Consider the following 11,105-nt stretch of genomic DNA (forward strand, 5'->3'; position numbering starts at 1 on the left):
TACATGTCAATCCCAGTACCCTCTCCCTCCCTTCTTCCCTCCCTCCTTTCTTTCCTCCCTCCCTCCTTCCCTCCCTTTTACACTCTCTGCCCTCTCACATGCACTCTAACCCCTTTCCCCTCCCATCCCCCCCACACCAATTCCATGTGTAGGGGAATGCCATCAAGTTAGGATCATGTAGGTCTGACAGGTCATGTGAAGTAGGGACTAGGGCTTCTCTCCTGTCTCTAGGTTAAGGCAGTTATCCCTCCATGGGATAACTGTGTGTGTTCGCAAGGTCCTTTTGTGCACCAGGGATATATCCTGGCTCCACTGTCTGAGGTCCCTTAGACTGCTCAGTCCTTCTGGATGAGACCCATATTCAGGGGGGCCTGAGTCAGTCCCATGCTGGCTTCCCAGCTATCAGTCTGGTGGCTGTTAGCTCCTCCATGTTCAGGTAAGCTGTATCTATGTGTTTCTACCGCCTGGTCTTTTCCTCTCCATCTGCATCTGAGTTCTAGTTCGACTCAGTGTTTATGTATAGGTGTTTGCTCCTGTTTCCAATAGGCATTAGTTGAGGGCTCCATGGATAAGTTAGTTGTTGGTCTCACTCTCCGGGACAGGCATTTATGGTAGCCTTTCCACGGAAGCACAAATTGTTATTTGGCAGCAGTCTTGTAGTTCTCTAGACCTTTCTTTGTGTTCAATTTTATCTTCAAACCAATATTGGCTCCATGTTTTAGGTTCTCTCTCTCTCTCTCTCTCTCTTTCCTGTCTTCTATTCCTAACCAGGCTCAATCATCCTGGTCGCACATGTTTTACTTTCCTCCTCCTCGTTTTCTCCTACTTCTCTCTCCATTCGCTGCCCCCCCCACTTCCCCTGCGCTCTGGGGGACTTGTCCCTTACCAGTTCTGTGAGGGACTTTATATGAATCTCTTAAAATACACCTTGTATCCTAGTTCCTCTGGTGGTGTGAATTATAGGCTGGTAATCCTTTGATCTAGGTCTAAAAGCCATATATGAGTGAGTACATACTGTGTTCCTCTTTTTGTGACTGGGTTACCTCACTCAGGATGGTTTCTTCAAGTGCCATCCACTTGCCTGTGAATTTCAAGATGCCATTATTTTTTTCTGCAGAGTAGTATTCCATTGTGTAGATGTGCCACATCTTCATTAACCATTTTTCAATTGAGGGGCATCTAAGTTGCTTCTAGGTTCTTGCTATTACAAATATTGCTGCCATGAACATAGTTGAACAGATGTCTTTGTTGCATGGATGTGAATCCTTTGGGTATATGCCTAAGAGGGGGATTGCCGGTAAACTAATTCCCATTTTCTTGAGGAACCGCCATACTGATCTCCAAAATGGCTGTATGAGTTTGCACTCCCACCAGCAGTGGAGGAGTGTTCCCTTTTCAACACATCCTCTCCAACATGAGTCATCATTGGTGTTTCTAATTTTAGCCATTCTGGCAGGAGTAGGATGGTATCTCAAAGTTGTTTAGATTTCCATTTCCCTGATAGCTAAGGATATGGAGCATTTTCATAAGTGTCTTTCAGTGTCACTTGATTTCCTCTATTGAGAATTCTTTCTTCCGTTCTGTACCCCATTTTTTAGCGCTATTATAGTCTATAAAACATTTAGGGTCTTTTTGTTTCTTTATTTTTATACAGAATATCACTAATCACTTGCATTGTTTTTCTCTGTAAGAAAATATGATCTGATGCTTTTCCATAAAATACAATTGTTGCTGTTACATTTTTTTGGCTTTGGATTTTGTTTGTCTGTTTTGTCACAGGAACTTTATATAGTTTTGGTTGTCCTGGAACTTGCTGTGAGAGCAGGCTGGCCTTGAACTCAGCCAGACCCTCATTTTCGAGTGCTGGGATTAAAGCTGTGCACCATCAAGCCTAGCAAAATTGTTCATTTTTGTATAACATGATTATATATATAACATACTAGGAAAACTGAGGTGATTTTATTTTTAATTCCACAGAAAAAGTGAGTCTAAATCATATTGATTCTCTCTTTCAGAAGACAGTTCTCTGACTGATGTACTTCCCAGTATCATGTGAGGAACTGATATTCTGAAAAGTTGTGCTGAGAGGCTTTGCTCTAGCAAAAGAGTCCCTTGACATTGCTCAATTCCGTTTAAACAAAAGAGTAAAATTCAAGGAAAAGAAGAGTTACAGATTTTGGCGTTGAAAGCCAATCTGGTTTGGTGACATAGGTTCTGGTTACATGTCCTGAAAAACTGCAAACTTTTCAATGTTTTTTTCTGGAAGAATAAATCATATTGCCTTCAAATAAAAATCATGCCGAAATATGATTAATAAACTGATAGTTTTTAGAACTTGGACTTAAAACATATAAGGAAGATAGGCCAGAGTAATAGAGAGATGGATTATTGATAAAAAAACTACTTATCTTGTAGAGGTCCTAAGTTCAATTCCCACACATGTTAGCTCACCAAACTCTCTATCTACAGTTCTGAAGTATGTGATGCTTTCTTCTATTCTCCACTGGCCCCTGCTAGCAATTGATGCACATACAGATAAACAGACACATGAACACACACACACACACATGTTAGGAGTATATTTTTTTTTCTGCCAGTCAGGTCCCACCACCTCCCAAGCCCCAAATAACACACAGAGACTATGTTGGTCAGTTACTAGATTCTTATTGGCTAGCACTGTCTTAAATATTAACCCATTTCTATTAATCTAAGTATTTCCACATGGTCTCATCTTAACAGAGAGATGGCTGGGCATTCTGCTCTCTCCGTTTTCCATATTGAATCTCCTCCCTACTCCTTTCCTCTTTGTGCCCTAGTCCCACCTATCTTGCTTTCCTATTGGCCAACAGTTCTTTATTCATTAACCAATACGAGAAACATATTTACAGAATGACATCTCCCACCACACACACACACACACACACACACACACACACACACACATTAAAATAGGTATTTTTTAAGAAATAAAAAAGGAAACACAAATTAAAAATATGCAAGTAACATGTTAACCAGTGTTCACATGTCATCAGCCCATTTGCTTACCAATGCACACATTAATGTTAAAACAGTTCCCTCACCTTCCTTTTGTGATTAGGGAGGCTTCCTCTTACTCACACAGACAGACTACAATGTTTGAGCAGCAGATAACTTGAAAATTTATGTATTAAGGTCATGTTTAAACCTTCTTTTCTTCCAAGAAAGAGAGAGAGAGAGCATAAAAGAGGGAGCTAATATTGGTATGAAGATAAAATTGAACACAAAGAAAGGTCTAGAGAACACCAAGACTGCTGCCAACTAACAATTTGAGCTTCCGTGGAAAGGCTACCATAAATGTTGATCTCCCGATCAACAACTAATGTATCCATAGAGCCCTCATCTAATACCTGTTAGAAACAGGAGCAAACACCCATACATAAACACTGAGTCGAACTAGAACCCAGATGCAGATGGAGAGGAAAAGACCAGGCAGCAGAAACACATAGAGACAGCTGACCTGAACAAGGAGGAGCTAAGGCCCACTAGACTGATAGCTGTGAAGCCAGCATGGGACTGACTCAGACCCCCCCTGAATATGGGTCTCAGCCAGAAGGATGTAGCAGTCTATGGGACCTCAGACAGTGGAGCCAGGATGTATCCCTGGTGCACAAAAGGACCTTGTGAACACATCCCCCATGGAGGGATAACTGCCTTAACCTAGAGACAGGAGAGAAGCCCTAGTCCCTACTTCACATGACCTGTCAGACCTACATGACCCCAACTGGATGGCATTCCCCTTCAAATGGACTTGGGGTGGGGAGGGAATGGGAGGGGAATGGGAGGGAAGGGAGGTTTTGGTGCATGTGAGAGGGCAGAGAGGGTAAAAGGGAGGGAGGGAGGGAGGGAGGGAGAAAGGGATGGAGGGAGGGAAGTAGGGAGGGAGAGGGAACTGGGATCAACATGTAAAATAATAAATTAAATTTAAAAAAAATGCTTTGACTCCAAAATTTAAGTTCAAGGAGAAATTACTGGGGAAAAGGATTTCTATTTTTGTTTCCACAGATATTGAAAAGCTGTAGATTCCTTCCAGACTAATGTGGTTTGAGAAATTACTGGGGAAAAGTTTTTTTTTTTTTTTTTATTTTTTGTTTCCACAGAAATTGAAAAGCTGTAGATTCCTTCCAGACTAATGTGGTTTGATCAAGCCAAACCACCTGAAACAGAGAACCAGGTGATCCTACATTCAAAACAGGTGGCAAAGCAGCCTTAGAGACTACAGCCAGGATTTCTGCATGACAGTGCCCCTTACCAGCAGGAAGTAGTTTGGAAAGAACAATGCCCAAATTCCCAAATATTGTCTATAAATGTTTATTTTCATTTAAACGGACTTGGTTATATAAAATAAATAAGTAAATAAAAAATAATAACAAAAAATTATTTTCTTCATGAACCAGTTTTAAAGGATTTTGCTGAAGTAAATCCAGCATATAGACTTTTAAAAATAAATATTGTCAGAACAGAGTGGAGCTCTGACCTGTTTTCTTCTACAGCTACTTCAACCACTTATGATGTTTCTCTTTGTTATTCATTTTCTCTCTTTTATGTGGTGACCTCTTGGGTTTTCCCATGTGCCTCTCTCAAATTATGCTAAAGTGTTAAGGATCCCAGTCTTTCACTGGTGCTATGCAGATGACTACTGTCACAGTGAGATCACGCTTAGAAGGCACTATGCTGTTTTTGCTAACACACACTTTCCACTCTCTCTTGACTCACTAGTAGCATACATCTACATTTACATTTTGTTGTGAGGTAAAGGACTTTACCCCTTAACCCATATTCAGATTTTTTTGGGTCACGCCATATAATTAATTTGTCACATTGAGTCAGTCATCAGAAAGAATTTTCATCTATAAAAATGATTTACTAATAATCAAGGACTACACCATGTATGTCTTGGCTCATATAAATAGTTCTCTAGAAGGTTGCTGTTGCTTTATCTTTGCGATTGTATGATTTCATGACTACAGTTTCTACTTTTGTTGTTTCATATGTGTCATGGTCTTCAAGGAGAAAACTTTCAGAAACTCTTCTGAAACTTCTATTTCTTCTTTTTACAACTCTCCCCTATTAATCCTTTCACCTGCTTCACACTGGGAACAGCTCCATCTTCTCTGTAAACTAGCATAGTGGTTCTCAATGAGTGGGTTGCAACACCTTTGGGTTCATATCAGTAGCAAAATTACAGTTATGAAGTAGCAACAAAATAATTTTATGGTTGAAGTCAGCTCAGCATGAGGAACTAAATGTGTTACAGGGTCACAGCCTTAGGAAGCTTGAGAACCACTGCACCAGCACATTTGTAGTTCTCTGCTCTGTCTTATTTCTGGCTTCACAGGACGTTTTCTTAATTGGCTTCCTCCTTCATTTGCAGGTACACATCTCCCATAGATTTTCAGTTTTATTTTTCTTGTGTTACACAGAGACCATTTTAGCACATTACTCATAAGAAACTAAGTTGGGCACTGTAATAATTCATCGAATATATTTTCAAATTATTACACAGTATTGAAGAAGTGAAACTACACTTCTAGATTTTTAGTTGATTTTACATTGCAAAAATGAATCATTCTAATTTTTAAACAAAATGTGTATCATGTTTCTGAATTGCCATGTAACTATTATAATGCATATATACAATGTGTAGTGACAAGGTCATGCAAATTAGTGTATCTTTCTGACATTTACTAATTATTGGAACTTTTGAAAATGTTGTTTTTGCAGCTGGACAGATGACTCAAGAATGTACATGGCTCTTGTGGAGTTCCTGGGTTTGGTTCCAAGGATGCTGTATGATGTTTCATGATTGCTGTAGCTTCAGGTCTAGGGAACCCAGGATTCTCTTCTGGACACTGAGGGCACATACACTCATGTATAAAATATTCAGAAATGTGTACGTAATTAAAAAGAATAAAGAAAATGTGTAAAAATTCCATCTTCTTACTATTTTGAAATAAGATATTTTAATTTTCAATGTCACTCACAAATAAATATAAAATAATGATGATCATTAAAAATATCTTCATAAAACAGTCATGGACATTTGATGGCTGCTAGGGAAATCCTATTTAGTTGTATAGCTACTGGGAAGATATCCATATTTCTGTAAACAACCATCATTAAATAAATAAATATGTGAACACATAAAAACTTGAATGGGGAGCTATTTGAGAAGAGGACCAACATGAATGACAGAAAAACAGGAAGAGATAATGAGGAGTTACAGTGGTCAAAAAAATATTATATAAATCTATAAAGGTATCATAATGAAACCCATTGTTATAATTCATATATGCTGATATAAGATGTGTCACATTATGGAAAATAAATGCAAGTTTTAATTAGTATAAAGTACAACATCTATGGAAAGATGACAGAAAGTATCAGTTAATTTTTAAAAAGGCAGTTACAGAGTAACATCATATTTCTCCTGATTGACATGCTATCCCCATTTAATTACTGAGGGCATGGGGAAATGTACCCTATCATATTATGTTGACCACAGAAGAAATTTTCCTGACCTTTCTGAAAGGCAATATGCATGAAAATTAAGATGTTCATATACTTTGACCTAATAATTTCACCTCTAAAGATTTATGCAAAGAATATAATCAGAAAAGAACAAAGATGCACAAAAACATTTTAAAGTACTATTTATGGCAACATGACACAATCCTACATATTCACAATAAAAAAACCCCAGCAATTTCATAATTACTCATGATCATACTCAATTGTTTTCCTTGACATGCTCAGACAATCTTTCTACTGAGTATATAAATCTATAGTAATTATATTACAATGTTTTGTGTGTGTTTGATCCCTTTTGGGGAATGCTAATGTGTTCAAAACATAAAGAGTAGATTAAATTTTAGGAGACTGTGAAAGTATTTTTTAAGATTTATCTTTGGTTGTCTAGTCTTTGTGTATATTTTTTTAAAAAACAGTTAATCTATATTTCCTACTGCCATAAAAATATGGTCTTTTTAATCAGAAAAGGTACATTATTTCATAATTTCTTATCTCAACTACCACCTAGGCTCTATTTAGCTGTATCTATTAATATTTGTTATGTTTACTTGATAATAGAAAATATACTTTAAGTATATCTGTTGCAGGTTCCTATGTAATCCAGGCATGGTGCCTCATGCATTCAATCCCAAAACCCGGGAGGCTGAGACAGGAGAAAAATCTGCCTAGTCTTACTTTCTCTTCTTTTCTTTCTTTCTTTTTCTTCTTCATTCTTTCCTTCCTTTTTTTTTTTAATGGCAACCATAATCAAAAAAAGCAAAACAAACCTAAAACAAAATTTGGCATTTATTAAGATCATTCTACCAAAGCTAAATGTAATTCATTCTACCTAAATCATCAATAAGAGGCTGTCTCCAGACATTATTTTTGTTCAATAATACATCTCATGATCTATAAATGCTGAAGAAATTCCAATTTTTTAATACTTAATATGATAAAATACATAAGTAAATTAATAAGCATTCTTTCTACAAAGTGTTCAGAATTAATAAAAATTGAATTTTCAAATGCATGAAGAGTAATCAATACAAAAATCAATTTAAACAGAAAACTACCATAGAATAACCTTGCAAAATTAATTTAAACTAATATTATGTATAAATATTGCTTAAGTCTTTCATATATCAGTCAAAAATGTCTTCAGTTCTGCAAATAATCATCAGTCACAAAATGTCACTTTTCCAATTTATATTATGTTTATTGAGCTTTGAATCTTATTTCATTTCAGTGATATTTCATTAAATTGTTTACCATCTTTCATGTTACTTAAAACATGGACAGAAATCAATTTCAAAAAAGGGAAACTGAACTTAAAGCAACAGCATGAAGTGAGAAAACTTAATTATCCAGAACGCTGTTGTTGCTGGTCCTGTAAAACCTGGAGTGATTCTAATTTGTAATACACATGCTTCAAGTGTGCATTTTTAAAAACATATTGAACACCACAGGTCAGCCAATATTTACATAAAAATGGGAAGTGAGTTAGCAATGAAAACTAAGATGTTAATACATACTGTAACATATTAACAAGAAAGGTTCGTGGAACAAGGGCCAATAACCACATGAATTGAGTTCTTCTGATTATTCATTTTGTATTCTGCAAAGCTGAATCCATTCACTCTTTAAATTTGAAGCTATCAGGCTCTTGAAGCATTAGGCAGCAATGGGGCTCAAGTTTGAAAGCTCAAGAGGGAGATGAAGTTGAGAAAATAAGGACCCAGTGAGCCTACAACCTGGGACCTAGAAGTCACTGAATAATATATATTCACAGTCATCAATATGCTATATTAGACAATATTATGTAGTAAAGGCTGTACATATATCAGAAATAAACTGGGTACATACAATATACTCATTAGTTAAAAGTACTGAAAGTTTTGCCTTAAATTTTTAAAACTTAAACAATTCAGTAAAGTTAAAATGCTTCCATTACCAAAATTTTTAGATTCCCAACAATATTTTTGCATTAGATGACATTTTTTTCCTCCTAGCTTAGAAACTCTTGCATGGAAAATGAAATTGCATAGAGAGCTAAAATCAGGTTTAAATGAACTGGCTTCCTATTTCTTCTTCAAGTCAGTGTGCTGATCTTTCCTGGTGATAGTTTTATAACTTCACCTATCCTAAAAAGATCATGACATATATCAGGCTGTTTGATAATTTAAATTAACCACATACATAATCATTAATTAATGGAAACTCTCATATTGCATATAATTATATACTTGATAGCCATTAAATTGATTCATTCTAGCAATTCTGTTCACACTGATGAATTTAACAAATTATTGACAGTATAGCTGTGATATCATTACCATAAATGGGAAGGGTGTGGAGGGTATGTGGAAATTTGGGGAGGGGGACTGGACAACTAGAAGGATAGGAGGAAAGGAAAATTGTGGACTTTATGTGAAACATATGAAAAAATTTTTTTAAAAAAAAAAAAACAAATTCATTGTCTCTACTACTCAGTGATTGTTCCTAGTCTCCTGCTTAAAGTTAACTACCACAGGCCCAACTCTTCACATTAGCAAAACAAATCTATTTTTTTAAATATGTTTTTAATCCCAGTTTCTGCAATCTCCAGTCCTCCTCTGTTGCCTCCACCAACCCCCATCCCATCCTCTTTCTGTTCCCCAGGGAGGGTGAGGCAGCAAAACAAATCTTAACCTCTGCTCAGTTTTTCTGCCTGTTTTTTACTATAGCCCAGCACTCTAAATCTTGTTTGCACTATAAAAATGACTGTTTATTTTAATTTCAATGTGGGGAAATGGTGATGTTGACTTTTGATAGCAGAAATTTGGGAGGCCCTGAGAGGTAGAAGTTACAGTCTACCATGGCCTGGCAGATCTCCCTGAGCTCACTGCAACATGGAAAACAACCTTTGCCACAGCAGAGGTTTCCTGCTCTCTATCTGACCTTATTTGGAGACTGTCTCTAGGCCCAGATTCCTGGTTTATCTCAAGCATGACCTTTGATACATGTCCTGGCAGAAGCTCTCCCTCTGCTGCCACTGAAGGTAATTAGGCTTTGTGCTTTGGTTGTTATGATAGGAGCATGCTACCATGTGATGACTTGGCCTTGTATCCCAGCCTTTGCAAGACAGGAGCTGCTGTTTAATGAAAGTTATGTGATTCCCCAGCCACCCTCCCTATTCTCTATATTTACCCTTACTCTGGAAGAGAGCTGAATCGTCTCATAAAAGCAGATCCCAGATGTATGAATATTTCAGTCCTGTCCAAAGATCAGATGAGACCTACCTCACCACATGTACCCTCTTTACATCGGTGATAGGATGGCCAATGGACCAAGGAGAGGGAGAAGAGTGATTTCCTGAGCTAAAAAATAATGAAATACTTATGTCCATAGAAGAGTGTTTTTTCAGCTTGTATTATGTCCATGGTGAACTGAGTGCTTAGGACGCACAGATCCTTGGTTTAGGTCAATACCGAATGAAACAAACTGTTTTCTTGTATATGGTGAAACTGATATATAAACATTTTATATCTTGCCATGCATTGCTGGTTATAAAATAACAATTAATAATTATTTCTGTTTAGAATATATTGCTATTTAGGACATAATAACAATAAAACTTTTTTTTTTTTTTGCATTTCTGAGAAAATTTTTTATTGATCTTTTGGATAAAATTTATTTGCCAGGAAGGATGATCCCATCATACTTCTGCTAGAACCAGCACATGACCTCCTCTTTTCTGTGTTTGGCCCCAGTGCAGCCTGTCCTGCACTTCTTGTCTGCGATGCTGAAATCTGGCCTACCCAGAACGACATAGAAGTCCAGGCCATAGATCCCAATGCTTGGGTCATATTTGATGGCCAGATCAATGCATCCTTGAATTCCAAAGCCAAAGTTTCCAGTATCTGAGAAGTTATTTTTCCGTAATTCATACTCCCGCACCTTCAGACCTTTCTCCAGAATTTCCTCTGCCTTGGTTCCACGGACAGTGCAGTGGACAGCAATCTTTTCATTTCTTCTGAATTTCTTCTGATGCCAAAGGACCTGACAGTGTATCTAGCTTTGGAAAACACAGGTGTCTGGCCTGTGAGCTATTCCAACACCTTGGCTGCCCAGGTCAGTCTCTGCTCTCCCCAACACAGATGTTGAGGCAGAGCTTGCGAATGCACAGTTCCTGCATGGGGTTCTCCTTTTCGCCTTGATCTTGCGACATGATGGGGAACAGGAAGAGAGCAACAATAAAACTTTTAATTGAATACATTACATGAATTATAATTTATCGAACTAGGTATTAATCTTCAAAGGAAAGTTGTGCAAGATTTCTTTTAAATCTATCATAGGCTGTTCAATATTTAAATAACTTTTATCCCTTCAGAAAAAAAGAAAAAAAATGAATATTTCATTCTTAATTAAAACATTGAGGATTCTATTTACATCATTTTTACATCTTTCTCTTTCTCATACAAATCTGCTCCCTTGCTCTCTACAATCTTGTATTCCTAGTCTCTCTCTCTCTCTCTCTCTCTCTCTCTCTCTCTCTCTCTCTCTCTCTCTCTCTCTCC

The 11,105-nt window shown here is 37.1% G+C and overlaps 1 pseudogene; it reads right to left on the reverse strand.

Moving 5' to 3' along the window:
- Window positions 1–10,180: 10,180 nt before the first annotated feature.
- On the reverse strand, window positions 10,181–10,756 carry LOC127232205 (60S ribosomal protein L11-like; annotated as a pseudogene).
- Between the last annotated feature and the right edge of the window lie 349 nt (window positions 10,757–11,105).

The sequence above is a fragment of the Phodopus roborovskii genome, unplaced genomic scaffold (assembly GCF_943737965.1).
Source record: "Phodopus roborovskii unplaced genomic scaffold, PHOROB, whole genome shotgun sequence".
Lineage (NCBI taxonomy): Eukaryota > Metazoa > Chordata > Mammalia > Rodentia > Cricetidae > Phodopus > Phodopus roborovskii.